Source organism: Panthera pardus, unplaced genomic scaffold, assembly GCF_024362965.1.
Source record: "Panthera pardus isolate Hobbes unplaced genomic scaffold, ASM2436296v1 HiC_scaffold_11, whole genome shotgun sequence".
Taxonomy (NCBI): Eukaryota; Metazoa; Chordata; class Mammalia; order Carnivora; family Felidae; genus Panthera; species Panthera pardus.
Genome location: NW_026526666.1, coordinates 36,616,436 through 36,632,384, shown reverse-complemented (window position 1 = coordinate 36,632,384; position 15,949 = coordinate 36,616,436). Strand labels below are relative to the sequence as shown.

The 15,949-nt window shown below is 44.2% G+C and overlaps 1 long non-coding RNA gene across 1 annotated transcript in view; it reads right to left on the bottom strand.

The window, feature by feature from the left end:
- Positions 1–8,910, bottom strand: part of LOC109246169 (uncharacterized) — a 73,045-nt gene extending 64,135 nt beyond the window's left edge. Inside the window, exon 1 of the long non-coding RNA XR_008418881.1 lies at positions 8,799–8,910. This is a non-coding gene — a long non-coding RNA (uncharacterized LOC109246169). The remainder of the gene's footprint in view (positions 1–8,798) is intronic.
- Positions 8,911–15,949: the final 7,039 nt, after the last annotated feature.

Here is a 15,949-nt window from a genome sequence, read left to right as displayed (position 1 = left end):
AGTCATCCAATATGATCCTATTCATGCATCCCTCATGCATATGCATCCTCACTAAACTCTTCCTGCTGTCACTGTTCAACCAGGCGCCCCACTCCCACTCCACCTTCTCCAAGCCAGGCGCACCTGCTACCCTGGGCGCTCACTGCTGCTGCCATGTCTTGCTGCGTAATGCCATTGTCAACCTCCCTGCCTGGCGTGCGTGCCATTCTCCTTCACTGGAGGAAGGAATGTTTAATTATTTTTAATCAGTGGACATGGCATCTTGCTAGACAGCGACACTTGGGGGATCCAACACCATCTGCCTTCCACCAGGCGCCAGCTGCTCTGGTGGATGTCGGCAGAACACCTTAGGACACGGCCTTCCACTGCCAGGCGTCTGCGAGCGGCTGCCACTCGGCACAGCCTCCAACGCGACGCTGCCACTTGGGCGCATTCCCTGTCACGGCTCGTCTCTCACCCCTGCCACCCTCGCAGGGAGGTGTTCCACAGCCCCAGCTCCCAGAACATTTTGCAAGCAACCCGGGGGCCTGCCAGTAATAATAGGGTGTCCAAATATAAATGTCACCCTAACCCAATGGCCACAGATCCTTCCATCACCATTAGTCAACCTAATGGATCTGCTGACTTCAGTCCCACAGAGAGCGGCTACTGACTTCGCAGCAGGCCAACCCGTGGAGAGCAAGGGTCAGCCAGCCTACCGAGTGTTTAAAACAGTGGGAAGGAAGAAGGGAGAGAAATGCCTCTCCGATAAATCACCGAGCTGTCCAGGGTGAGCAGTGCCCTTGTAAGTGAGCTCCTGATCGGTTGTGCTCCGCAAGTTGCTGTCACAGACCTGTCCCTTCCACCTCCCACCCTTAAGGCAGTTCCTGCAGCTCTCACAGCTGTGCCAACACTTTTCACTCCCGCAAAGCACGTTCCATTTGCTGCAGTGGCGTTAGCGGCACAGCGCGGCCCCTGGCGGGAGCACCGCCACCTCCTTCCCGAGGAGCGGGCTCCCTTCCCAGACTAATTCCTACACTGTGAACCAAGCCCCCAAGGTTCATCTCACCCCCACCCCTGCCCCAGACTTTGTGAAGAGCCAAATTAAGCAGCTCTAACCTCAGCCTTATTTTCATGCAAAGTGAGAGAGATCAGCCGCTGGGTACTGGCTGGAGGGGAGATAAAAGCCCCAGCTGTGCCTTCTCCGGGAGTCAGTTTCACCTCCAGCAGGAAAGCAAACTGTTCTTGTGCCTGAGGGAAATTACGGAGCCTCACACTTTCATCCAGAGAGGGACAAAGGGGAGGTCAGGTGCTGCATCTGCCAGAAATGGGGATGTGTGAAATGTGATTAACCCAGGAAGGAGCCAGACAGAACCCGGCTGGGGCCTCTCCTGTCTCTGCGTGTTTCCCAGGGTCAGGAGCAGGAGGAAGAGTAAACAAAAACATTAAATAAATATTTTTCCATTTAACCCATGTGTTAATACAGATTTTCACAACCTCGACAGCATGGACTGAATGGATAGTGCGGCATTAGCCTAAATAATGAAGGAAGTAGTGTACATCCGTTGAATTTTCTGCATTTGTGTAAAGAATGGCAGGGGTTGGGGGTGCGAAAAAGAAAGGGGTTCCAGAACGTGCACGTAGTCACACTGCACCTCAGTCCATCGCAGCACTGCTAAACCTTTCGGGGCCCATTCGATCAGCTCGCTTAATGTTATTTCTCAGGCTAACTACAAACCACCGGTGCCTGTAGAATTAAAGTCATCAATAGCTGAGCTCTCCTGCATTTACAGGAAGACACAAAATAAAATCCCTACTGATATGCCTATCAGAGTAGGAAGTTCTCAGTCCCTTTGCAGACAGTCTCTGTGAGAGCTCTGTGTGGTAAATGAAGCTACAAGTGCATTTGTCTCTTTGTCTAAATAAGTAATGCCAATTTCATTTTCAAACAGTATGCTCGGGCTGCATTCATTATTGTGTTAGGGTTTTGTTTCCGCCAAACCAGCCCTCCCCAGCACCCTGCTTGGACAACTTGTCTCTGGTTAGAGATGTATGCTGAAAACAGATACTGTTTGAAATTGACTGGAGATGTATTAAATAATCACAAGAGAAATTCCAGTAAAAATAGAGTCAATTATCAAAAGATTAACACTTTTCTTTGTTCTGCAAGGGGAAAAAAAGGCAAGGAGGGGAAGCAATTTTCAAGACAGGCACTGATGCTTTAAAAGGATTCTTCAGAGGTGAATTATTTAATCCTTTGCGACTAAGGAAATCTTTGTGTGCACTGCGGGAGGGGGGAGCAAACAGGAAAAATGTACAATATTGAAAAGTGAAAATACAATATGTGGCACACTGAGAACATGTAAGTCAGAAAGCCTGTCGGGTGGTTGATACCTGAATCAAATCTTGATTACTCTCCTATAGGAAGAATCTGCAGATATTTTCTCGAATATCCCTAAAGGATTAACATAATCAACTATCGAGTGCTACTGCAGCTACTCCACAAAAATGTAGTTAAGGCGGCACTTATCTGGCAGTGGGAAACTCAGCTCTCAAAGAAGGCACTTCATATATTAAGGCTTTAAATAGTTTTTTTAGGGCCCTCTTCAAGAAGCAAGAGCTGCTGTGGAGGTTGGGAGGGGTCTGGCGCCCACCAGTGTAATTCTGCTGGGCAGAGGCGGGGCACCGGCAGCCGGGCAAGGTGGGGTCCCTGTGTCTGAACAGGACTGACGAGGCTGGGGAGCAGTTGGCCTGCAAGTAAGTTTCCACCCGATTCCCTGGAGGGAGGGGGTGGTTGAAATGCACAGAGCCAGGCTTCCAGAAAAGCCAGCTCAACTGGGATTACTTCAGTTAGCGGACAGCTCAGAGAGTTGCTAACACTGACCTTCAAAAATTGAGAAGTGCCCGTGTCCCTGGGGAAATGTCCCCAGAAGAGCTAAACCAGATTGCTCCTGATCAATACCCTCTTCGGTATGACTCAACTCCAGCCACAGAGACTCTCTAAGAGGCCTTTGCACCAGGCGGAGCTCTCTCAAGCAAGTGAATCAATTGACTTGCCTAAGTAGCATAGGCCGAGAGGGCTAGTCCCTGCAAGAAAGGTCTCTCAGATGGCCTGGTGGTCCACAGGCGGGAGACGGCGCAGAAACAGGACAGTCAGGGGCCTCAGCTGAGTTGGGTCGGTTTGGCGTGAGAGCAGCATGCCCCCAGAAGCGGAGATATGAACTTGAGCTAGCTTTAAAAGTTTGACTACTCCCACCTACTCATTTCCTTCTACTCGTTTTATGAGCAATATATATTCTGAGTGATCGTCATACATATTCTGTAATTTTTCACTTAGAAAAATAGCTTTTGCATTTCATACAGCTCCTAATTCCAAAATTAGTTCAACAGCTAGCGGTGAATGTAGAAATATATACCCCTTTCGGAGACATACTTAGGCTGGTATTGATTTATGCTATATCATGATTCTAGTCTTATGGGATAATCACCTTGTCAAGGCTATATTTATTGTTGTGGCTATTAAATCACATTAATTCCTCAGCGATTACCCAGAGGTAAAGTATCCACACACTGCAGCAGTGACAGAATTCGGTTTTCCTCCCTAAATAAATGCAACGCAAAGATCCATGTCCTAGTTTTTCAATGGTATTCCAACCTTTTTTTTTTTCTTTTTGCATATCTTACACAAGCATTAAACTTACGGTTGCAGCCAGCACTTTGCCATAGATTTGAACTCTGGTGGAAAAGCCCCTTGAGGGAGAAGCGCTTTGGAGACAAGTGCTAATGGCAGCACGGCACAGAAGCAAATTGCCCATCAAATGGGACAACTTAGTGTTGCAGAAGCATTTGCAGGGGAAAAAGAAAGGGGGAAAGCAGAAATCATCCGATACTGGCTGCTCTTGATTTAGGCTGCTTTCAGTAGATTTGTATGGGAATGCAGATTCTCTCTGGTGCTCAGGGAGTTTGTAGTAACACTGCCCAGACCCAACTTGCCTTAAAACTTCCACGGTGTTTTAGCAAAAGCAAAGCGAGAAAAGGAGAGCTATGCTGTGGAGGGGTTTCTTACATGAGGTGTGGGCTGATAGGATCCTTTTTGGAGATGGGCATGAAGCTCCTGCCAGATTTACAACGGATGCAAATCTGTGCTCCCTGCTTGGGGGACCCCTGGTTAGCAGGTAGCTCTGTAGCCCTTGCATGTGATTGGTGTCTGGAGGAGGCCTCCTGCGAGAGAGCACTCAGGGCCCAGCTCCGCCATACTTAACAAAGACAGCACTACCCAGTACCAAGAATTCTGGCCGCCAACAAGAAATCTCAGAGTTGAAGGCTGCTGACTCTTGGATCATTCGAAAAGATCCTGCTTGTTTTGTATTTTACATAAAGGGTCAGATAGGATTTCATCCAAACTGGCTCACCCTCCTTTGTGCCTTGCATATCGATTCCTGTCATTACTTTTGGGGCAGGCTTCTAGCTTGATTGAAGCCCATGTCTGTGACCATGTTCATGTGCCTGTGATGTTCTTCACTTTTATGAATGCCAAATACCTTCCATCTACAGCCCCGACCTTAGCTAAAGTCCCCAAGCCAATGAGGAACGAGAGAATAATGAGGAACAGGAATGATGCACGAGGGTTGTTCTGGACTCTAATTGTTATTGGTTCATTTTGGACCAGTGGACTGGATCATGCTTAACGATGCACTAAGTTTCGACTCCAGTAGAAATGATAATAAGTGAGCTTTAAAATGTAGATGTCTCCACTGTAACAACGTGTTAAAACCGTCCCAGAAATGGGGGAGAAGATGAAACCCTCACTGGCCCATCCTAGGTTTTGTAAAAGAAAATAGCGGGTACCTCACACAGCCAGCTCCTGGTTTAATTGGTTCCTATTTAGTAAGTTTTTTTTCTTTTCTTTTAAAAAGAAGCACGGAATACCTGAACTGTGGGATACATGCTTTTGTTCCATTTTCTGCAACACGGAGAGAGGTAGCAGAACTACTTTTACTTGAAGCGATTTGCATGTCCCTAAGTGCACCTACCTGAATAGTAAACTGCTTTTACCTCAGCACCACCCACCAGGCCCACACCACCCCCACCGCCCTGCTAATCTGCTTTGCCCAGACCTTTCCTCCAGGTCACCTTGCCCTTTCCACTTGTCACCTCTTCAGGCTTTCCATACACATTTTTACAGGGTGCCCCAACTAAAAGGACTTGTCTTCTCTCTTTAATTGTATAATGTATCACTGAGCTGTCTCAGTGAAAAAGCCCTGAAACAGACTTCCCCACCAGTATGCCTCGTAGAGTCAGTGCAGCTTTTTCTATTTATTATTCTCACCTATGTAATCATATTAGGAAACAGCTTGGAACCCATTTCCTCACATGTCATACTTCTGCCTCATCTGCCCCCAAACCTCTTAAGTTGTTGACTTCAGAGATGGTGAAGGATGTTTGTCAATTTCCCTTCCTTCCCTCCCTCCCTGATCTAGCCTCTGTCTCCGAAATCTGATCGTCTCTTTTCCCCCAACCTCTTTTTTCCCCCAGTCTCTTGGAGGTGATACAGTCTTTCCCACACTTAATCACTTTTTCCCCCACTGTGGCCAAAAGCAGATTGTGATGCACTGCTTTTACTCTGTCTCTCACCTAGTTTTACATTTTCCCCACCTGTGTTTCTTGGTCCTCAAGTTTCCCAGGAATGCCACGAAACTTTCACTCAAGCTGTTCAAGTGTGTATTCCTTCAGCCTGCCAAAAGGCCCTCTCTAGATGGGTTTTCCCCAAGTCCCCAAGTGCTTTTGCTAACGAAACTGCTGAACGGGAGCTAATTTATCACTCTGTTATCACTATATTAGGGCATGAGAGAGCCATACCCAGAATGAATTATGGATCCTTCCAGTGTCCCATGCATCCTGTACGTCAAGGTAAGCAAATGCTGCGTTGTGTTAACTGTCAGCCTCCAAAACAGCTGACATTTGTTATTTTAATTAATAGTTTACTTTGCTGAAATAAGCTTCTGCAAGAAGCTATGACTTTTTATTAAATCTTCACTGCAGCATTGTTTTCCCCAGATTGGGAGACAAAAGCTAATTTTCAAAACTGCTTTATCCTGCAAGGTCACAGTCAACAGCTTGTGTGCACATGTCAGGGAAACATCTGCTTCTGTGCCAAAGATATAAGTAAAATTTGCTTTATTTTGAAATTTAAATTTACTTTTACTTGGAGAAAAATGATGAGTCAGTCATTAAAGAGCTATTAAGTGATGTTGATTAGGGAAGACTTTTTAACCAGTCATTTTGTCTCACAACTGACGCTGAAATTTCTCCGACCTCAGCATTCTGCTTAGACGTCGCAGGGAACTGTGGTCACTGGCACATCTGGATCTGGACCAACTTGTCTTTTCATTAATGCAAATCATTATTATGTAATTACTCAGCCTGCAATGTAGAGATCATTGATTTCTTTTGCCCAGTAGCAGTATTTTTAAGTCACTGATGACAATGAGAACTTTCAGGACAATCCAAACTATACAAATTAGCTGCAGTTGAAGAAAGGCAAACTGACTTAAAAGGTTCCAACACGAAATTTAGTTCGGAGATTTTCTCCTTGCTTGGAATAAATTAACCGAGGGAAGTTGCTTCCTTCATGTTGTTTTAATTACCTTTGATAATGCATTTTACTCATCACATTTCCAAGGCAATAACACTTTAGTGCTCTTTCCCCAAATGGACTTGTGCTCTGCCCCTGCATGTGTTCCCGTATTATGTCCCAGCTCTCGGGGGAATCCGTCACTTTTCTGAGAACACCAGTGACTCCTTTGGAGAGAGATACCCTAATATGAGCATTCTCATATTCGGCTGATATTTCTGGGTCTTGTTTCTTTGAGGCCAGAGAGGTCCTCAAACACTGACTTTTAGAAAAGCAGGTAACTGTCTCTGGATTCTGAGATCCCATCTTTTCATCTTTTCAAACCGCCTCTGCAAGTTTCTGATGTTGTGTGGTAGATGAAATGATTGGCCCTGATTTACCCCTCCCGGCATCTACACCCCCGTCTCGGCCTTGCTGTGGGAAGAACATTTCCCCACCTCTGACTTTGAGCTCAGTCATAGATTTGGTTTTGACAAATGACATGTGGATGTAAGTAACAATAAGCCAGTTCTAAGCCAATAAATATCCTCCCATGTTTCTGATTGCCCTTTTGTACCTCTGCCATGACCATGAGAAATTTATACCCAGCTAGCCCTAATTGGTACAAGGAGGATGAGATGCTGGCACAGAGCTGCCCCAGCTGAGCCCAGCCTAGATCAGCCAAGTTCTAGCCACAACTCACAGTGACATAAGCTCTAAAAATGATGATTGTTGTTCCAAGCTACTGAATTTAAGAGTCGTTTGTTAGGCAGTGATAGCCAACTGTTACATAGGTGTTATCTTCTTTTTTACAACCTTTTTGAGGTACGATAAACTTTGCATATTTCAAGAATACACTTGATAAGTTTTGATAGGTGAATAGACCCATGAGATTATCACCACAATCAAGATAATGAACGTATCCATCACTGCTAAACATTTCTTCCTAGCCTTCTATAATTTCTCTCCTTCCTGCCTTTCTTCCCTCCCTTGACTCTACCCCACCCCCAAAAAACCACAGGCTCTTTAGAATGTATTTTATATTTGGCAGCCTACGTCTAGCGAGTTTCATGTGGACTGTTCTCGGCCATCTCTATTCACATATCAGTATAGTGTTCAAATTTAGTCATTACTACCTTGAAAAATCATGGGGCCCACTGCCCAGGAAACCATAATAGGAAAAAAAAAGAGTTGATCCGAAAGTATGGACTTTGGAATTACACAAGACTACTTTGGATTCTCACTCTGATATTTAATTGCTCTGTGACTTTGAGCAGCTAGGTCAAACTCTGTGAATACCAGTTTGCTCAAATGGAAAGCATGGGAAATATATACCTATGTCTATGGGTTATTCTGAGGATTAAATGAGGTAATGTATGTAAAATACTTGGCATTGTAACTAGATCGCACCTGTGCACATAGCATATTCTCACTAAATGTTAGCTGCTATTATTAGCTTTATGTCACCAGATTTACTGTTCCTTAGGTACACAGTGAAGGGAGAGGCCACCTCACTATACCTGGCACATAGTAATCACTCAGTAAATGTTGGTTGAATGAATGAAAAAGTTCAACGTTTATTTCTTTCCCTGCAACAGGGGCATTCATTTTGTAGAACAAGAGCTCATCCTATTGAACCAAAGTTGGTGCCCCTCCCTTTCTCTTTCTCTTTTTAATAATCAGCTTACTCTAGAATTATATATCTAATATTCCCTACAATTCTAGATCATTTGTGAGGACTGCATGCAGAAGCAGTGGTGATGACCTTGGGAAAAGTGGTCTCATGCCCCAGACTGATACCTGTCATTTATTTTCTGTGGGATTCTAAACTCTATGATCACTCAAGGTATTTTTCAGGGGCTAGCACTTACCTCAGATTTACTTCACTCATTTCAATTCACCTTATTGAAAGAAGAAAAGAAAGGAAGGAAGGAAGGAAGGAAGGACGGAAGGAAAGAAGGAAGGAAAATAAAAGGGAAGGGAAAAGAAATAGAAAGGAAAAGAAAAGAAAAGGAAAGAAAAGGATCATCTTTCTGTCTCATTTGGGGCCCCTTTAAGGAAGCAGGGAGCAAAGTGGACCAACATGGATTTTGGTTTATATCTTTCCCTTATTCTGTCTCTGTCCACTGTATTTAACCCCTCAGGGCCTGGCAGTCATACCTGGCTGGCCTCTTCCTGACTCCCATGGAAGTCACCTCAACAGTACCTGCTGACATCTGTATCCATCCAGGCCCTTGAGGAAACCACTCTTTCCCATCCGCTGACATGCTGCTGAGCTGCTGGGCCAGTTCAGATGCTGACACCTTGCTTCGGTGGCCCACTTTCCTGATGATGACCTTAGAACTCTTCCTCAGCAATCACCATCTGGCTCCACAAAGAACGACAGTTAGGAGACAGGTGCTCGTATTTCTACCCTTGCTTCTCAGAGAGCCTGGCCTCCAACAGGGAAGGGGGTAAGATAGAAACAGGTGGCTGCCCCCACCCCCCCACAGCCACATGTGTCACATGACTCACCAGATCCACATAGATCCTGCTTGGGGTCTGTGAGACTGCTTTTCCACCTCACTACCCAAAGGCAGGTTTTCCCAAGGCTGTTCTTTCCATTGTCAGCCCCTTCCTTGGTCAGTTGCTAATTTCCAAATCCTATCTGTTTATAACTCTGCTTTTGTGATGCTGGGACTCTGAAAATTATATTTCTCATTTGTCAGCTGGCACCCTGCTAGGTTTTGCCAACAGGGATTTCGAAAGGGAGACTGTTCTGGGCTGAATTTTGCCCCCTGCACCCCTCCAAATTGTTTACTTTGAAGTCTTAGTGCCCAATGTCTCAGAATATGACTGGATTTAGAGATAGGGCCTTTGAAGCAGTAATTAAGTTAGAATGAGGCCTTTAGGATGGGCCTTAATGCAATTTGACTGGTACCCTAATAAAAGGAGGAAATTTGAACACACAGAGAGACCCCGGAGATGTACACAGAGGAAAGGCCCTCTCAGGAACCGGTGAGAAGCTAGCCCTTTGCAAGCCAAGGAGACAAGCCACAGGAGAAGCCAAATCTGCCTACCCTTGATCTCGTCTTTCCACCCTCCAGAACAGGAGAAAATAAATGTCTGTTGTATAAACCACCCGGTCTGTGGTGGTTTTTGTTAATGGCAGCCTGAACAGTATGAGAGAGAGTGCAGATAAGGGGCAGGAGGTGGGATCTGCTTCGTGGACATGCTAGCTGCTCCCATCAGTACTGCCCCAGCAGGGCCTTTACCACCCAACCCTCCCCTCGGCAGCAGCTCTCCCAGGCTCCAGTCCTCTCACCAGAACCCCCAGGACCAGCCCATCATGCCCCCACCCTCCAAGGGCTGAGTCCCCCCCAGCTCCATGGGCCCCCTTCTGAACTTCCAGTTTCTCATAACTCCAACCCTTGCCCTTTGTTTTCTCAGCCCTGAGGGGAGTTAGTTTTGTGTGGTAGTTACTATCTTTGTTCACTCTTACTACCTTCAAAGTCCCCGGGCTCCTCCCTCCTGGCCTCCATGCCATCCACTTCACACCCGCTGGCCCACCCCAGGATCTCCTTCACCAGCCACGGTCTGTCAAAAGTTAGAATTGCTGGGGCGCTTGGGTGGTTTAGTCAGTAGGGCATCTGACTTTGGCTCAGGTCATGATCTCATGGTTCATGGGTTCAAGCCCCCCGTCGGGCTCTGTGCTGACAGCTCAATGCCTGGAGCCTGCTTTGGATTCTCTGTCTCCCTCACTCTGTCTCTCTCTCTGCCTCTCTCTCCTTCCTCCACTCACACTCTGTCTCTCTCTCTCTCTCTCTCTCTCTCTCTCAAAAATAAATAAATATTTAAAAATTTGTTTTTAATTTAAAAAAGGTAGAACTGCTGAGTGGAGAAGATATTTGCTATGAGAAGTTCTGTCTGTATGAGTTTTCCATTGCTGCTCTAACAAATTACCATGAATTTGTTGTTTTGAACAATACAAATGAATTATCTTATAGCCATGTAGGATGGCAATCTGACCCAGCTCTGTCTGGGTGAAAATCAAGCTGTGAGGAGCAGGTTGTGTTCTCTTCCGGAGGCTCAAGGGGAGGGTTTATTTCCTGGTCTTTTCCATCTTCAGATCCAGCCCAGTTGAAACTCTCTCTTATGCCACCATTTCTCTGGTTCTATGCGGCCTGAAAAGGCTCTCTGTAAGGATTTATGTGGTTTAGATTTGGCCCACCCATATAATCCAGGATAATCTCATCTCAAGGCCCTTAACATTAGTCGTATTTGCAAATCCGTTTGCCAAGTAAGAGAACAATTCACAGGTTCCCAGGATAAGGGCAAGCATAGGTCATTACTCTGTCTACATAGGATCTTTCTAGCTTTCACCTAATCTTCCTTCTTTCTTATTTGACATGACTTCCCACTTCAACCGAGAGCTGAGTATTCTGTTTAGACATATGGAAGCCTGTCTGTGTACTTTGAAGGGGCCAGTGGGAAACACAGAGTTCCTATGATCCAGGTCCTGGAAGCTAACAGTGTACTTCCCTTCGTCCTCAATTTTCTTATCTATGAGAAAAGTCGACCCTAACGATACAAGCTGATGCTAAAATATCGGGATTCCCGGGGCACCTGTGTGGCTCAGTCAGTTGAGCATCTGACTTCGGCTCAGGTCATGATCTCGCCATTCGTGAGTTCAAGCCCCACGTCAGGCTCACTGCTGTCAGTGAAGAGCCCACTTCAGATCCTCTGTCCCTCCCCTGCTGGTGCTCTCTCAAAAATAAATTTAAAAAAACATTAAAAAAAAATAAATAAAATATTGGGATTACAGGGAAAGGCTGTGCAAAGTACTCTCATTACTCTATGTGAGGAGAGCTAAGAGTAAAGCAGCCTGGCTGATTACTGGGCCCTGGTGTCAGGCAGATAGGCATCAGTAATATATTGGCCCCTCTCACCTGAAGCTCAGTTTTCTCCATTCTCCTCGGAGTGGCCTCTGAGTGGGGGTGGGGCCACCCCTCACATGATCCCTGCAGCTAAAGGGGCCTATTCTCGTGCAAGGCCACGTTTGCGGTTTTCAATAGCTATATGAGGGTTAGAGTCTGATCTTGGGACTCATGAGTTAAATTGAAGAACGTCCTCAGAGGTCATTCTTACAAGGGAAGGACTCAGAGAAAAGAAGTGGAGTGGAGTAGAGGGGACTCAACTGGTTAGCTTTCAGGCACATTTTCTCCCTGTTCTTTTTTTTCTTTTTCTCTTTCCCTTTTTTTCCCCTTTTCTTTTCTTTTCCTTTCTTTTCTTTTCTTTTTTCTTTTTTCTTTTCTTTTCTTTCCTTTCCTTTCCTTTTTGAGAAAGAAACAGCATTGGGAACATAACTAATTCCATGCAGGATTTGGACCCATTCCAAAACTCAAGGCTACTCTTCCTTTACTTTCAGACCAGGTGATTTCTCTAAGTTTTATGCCAAGCATACCATATCTTGGGACTTATTGAAGAACTGTTTGTCCATGAAATTTGGTGCAGGCAATTCCAGAGCACATCAGTGTTAAGTCCGTGTCGTTGGGTTTCCTGGGAGAAGGTGAGGCCTCGCAGCTCTACGACGCCCTTCACACTGGCGCTGTCTTGCCAGTTCTTTGCCGTGTGTGTTCCTATATCCTTTGAGTGTGTGTGGATGTGAAGGGAAGAAAAAGAAAAATGTGCTTCACTCCCTGATCTACGATCAGTTTTGCACATACTTTCTATTTTTTAGGGATTTATTTTTCTTAGTGCTGGGCTTCATTGCAGAAGGCATTGGGGTGGCTCTCTGATGATTTATTTGTGTAGAAGAGTGAGGTTATTGGTTTTTCCTCATTTATATGTAGGGCCCCTCATGGAGAAATATTTTTGGAAACATTTTTATTTCTCCTCATATTTTTTCCAGTTACGGTGTATTTGCTTGCTCTGGGGGCCGGCTGCCTGTAGCCCTTCAGTGTGCCGAGTTAAGAAAAATTTAAACAATAGGAAGCCTTCGTGGCCCTTATCACAATTTCATTTGTGTAGGTGTCATCTGATTAATACCGGAGGCGTCTCGAGCTGCTTCCTGAGGTGGTGTGGCTTTCATGGACGCTGAGGCCGAACATGGATGCTAAGAGGCACCGCATTCCTTCTACACTGTTCTACCCATCTACATTCATGGATGAACTGCACTGTTGACAGGTCTGATTTTCTTTCTGCCACAGTCAGCTCTATTATCCTGCCTCAGGCTTGAACCTGCAGCAGCTGAATCTTGTATTTGCTCTGCCCGAGGCCTTAACCTGCTGCTCTTCCCTTCATCCTTTATTTGTTCCTTCCCTGTGCCACCTGTTTGTCTCATCTGGCACTATAAGAAGGCATCCCTCCATCTCCTTATTTCACCTCTAGTATTAAAAAAAAAAAATCCCAGGTGTCTTTCTTTCACCTTGCGTGTGCTTGAAGCTGCCCCAGCAGCTGTCGAGATGAGTTTTCTTCAGGCACATGAATTCCAAAGCCGATTTCCATTTGTTCTGTAAGAACAGACCTCGCTACAAGACGTCAGAAAGGCACATGAGTAATATGTAAACACTTAAAAGAAAAATTAACAAACAGAAATGGTGATGTGTCCAAAACCGATGACACGGAAAGGCAAAGGCCCTACTAACATTTCCTTTTGAGTAGAGACTCGAAGCATAGCTCTTACCAAGGCCAACAGATGCCACCTTGCTGCCTTTCTAAAGCACAGTCCCCGCACCCCTTGCTCTAGAACCGTGCCGTGCAGTCTGGTAGCCACTCGCCACATGAGGCTACGAGCAATTGAAATGTGGTCGGGGTGGGTTGAGATGTGCCATAATTGGAAACTGCACAGCAGATTTCAAAGACTTAGTATGGAAAAAGATGAATATGGAATATCTCGTTGATAATTTTTTACACTGATTACATGTGAAACGAAAACATTTTGGACATCCGGGTTAAACAAAATATGTTACTTAAAATTAATTTTGGGGGCGCCTGGGTGGCTCAGTCAGTTAAGCGCCTGACTTCGGCTCAGGTCATGATCTCACGGTTCATGAGTTCAAGCCCCACATCAGGGTCTGTACTGACAGTGCAGAGCCCACTTCAGATCCTCTGTCCCCCTCTCTCTCTCTGCCCTTTCCCTATTCATGCTTTCTCTCTCTCTCTCTCTCAAAAATATAGAAACATTAAACATTTTCTAATTCAAAAAATTAAATTTGCCAGTTTTTTACTTTTTTCAATGCAGTGAATAGAAAAATTAAAATGACATGGCTTGTATTATATTTCTATTGAACATTGCTGTTCTAAAACTTGGTTAAGAAATGACACCAGATTTTTGTTTTCTACCACTCTGAAAAATAATTTTAAAACACTGACATTGAGGAATATGTGATTCTTTAGTTTCATTTCAAGAGATTTGGCATGATTGAGTCACTAGAATCAGTTTTTATAAAATTTGGACATATTTATTATGAAGTCAGTTATTAAAAAGATTGCTTTTCGGGGTGCCTGGGTGGTTCAGTCAATTAGGCGTCTGACTTCGGCTCAGGTCATGATCTCACAGCTTATAAGTTCAAGCCCAAATTGGGCTCTGTGCTGACAGCAGCCTGGAGCCTGCTTCACATTCTGTGTCTCATCTCTGCCCCTCCCTGCCTCATGATCTGTCTCTCTCTCTCTCTCTCAAAAATAAATAAACATTTAAAAAAATTTTAAAGATTGCTTTCCACTTTTATGCACTGGTTTTTCCTTAACATTGTCTGGTTTCTTTCCTTAAAACACTGCCTGTCCAACACACTCAATCTGTTTTGAGATTAGTTTAACATTTATGAAGTGCTCCCAGCTTGCACAAGAACTTATAAAATTATATACTCTCTGCCCTCAAGGAGAATATACTCCTAATGAATAAAAACTGGCAAAGTGGAACTTCCTCTGTTTACAGAATTTTAATAGACCAAGTTTTAAGTATTATAACGAAAAAAGGGGCATGATATAGATTATATTTCCATCATGTTTTGTATGTTTTTTGGAAGTGACTTTTCTACAAAGTTTAAACTAAGGGAACACTATGGCTTCATTGCTAAGAAACCCCTAGGCACAAATCACTGAGTTGTGAAGTCCTGAAAGATATGTTTCAGGATTTGAAAAATATTAATAGTGAGCATTTATATAGCACCTTCTACGTACTAGATACTGGTAAATACTTTGCATGTAAGACATCATATAACACAAGAATTCCATGAGGCAGAAACAGTATTCACGCTCACGTTACAGATGGAGAAACTGAAGCATAGAGAGGTCGAGCAAATTTTCCTAGGTCACACAGCTAACAAGCCCGTAGGGAGTAGTGATCAACGCAAGCATTCTGGCTGAAAAGACTGACTTTTAACCCTGTGCCGCACTGTTGCACGGAAGTGATATTGGACAATTCACTATGACAACTACATCCTGATTTTGCCTGCTAAACTTTGAAGGCCACCTGAAGTTTGAGGGACTAAATTTTGCTCTCACTTTGATTTTTATCCCACTACATCCTTTACCACAACTTAATATGTGACAAAATTATTCACCTTAGTTTCACCTTGTTTTCCTTTGCATTAGTACTAACTGACCCTGAAATAACTAAAACACAAGTGAAAAAACAGTGCCAAGACGTGGCCTAGACTATCCATCAAATATCTAGAATCTTGTTTTCTTTTCTTTTTTTTTTTTTTTTGCAGCTCTTTAGTGAACATAGGCCAAATCTTACTCTTGTTCATGGATTTCTATAGAAAATCCATTTGCATATCTGAAGAAGGAATGTGGCTTTTAATGATCTTAATGGAAACTAGAAATATATCATTTTCCTGATAAGTTGTCATTTTGGATGTTCATCTCCCTGGCACCAGAATACAAGCATGTAAATCTATGAGCCACTTGCCTGTCATTAAAGGAACTAATGTGACATTCCCAACTCCTGCAGTCTGTCCCCACACCTGATTTTTGTACTACATGCTGGTTTGAGTTCATTTTTCTCCCCTCTGGATTTTTGTTCTCAAAAGCTAATTTCCAATGTCAGCTCGTAATGATTCATGTAACTCGTGACACAAAAGTGCATTATTTACAGATAACACTCCCTGGTTGATCCAAGGATTCTCTCCAAACAAGCCTCTGAACTACCCTGTGCAATCTTTAGCAATATTCCTGGAACCTTCTGACATTATTCTTAATTAAGGTTTACATGTTAATATTGAACGATAAAATGAGGACCGCATAATAACACATACACACACACAAAACAGAACCAGAGTAATTAGCAGCTATGATATTTCTTCATTGAATTGTATCATTGCACATATGTGTGCTTGGCAATTTATAATTTTTTCAAGTTATTAATTATAGCTT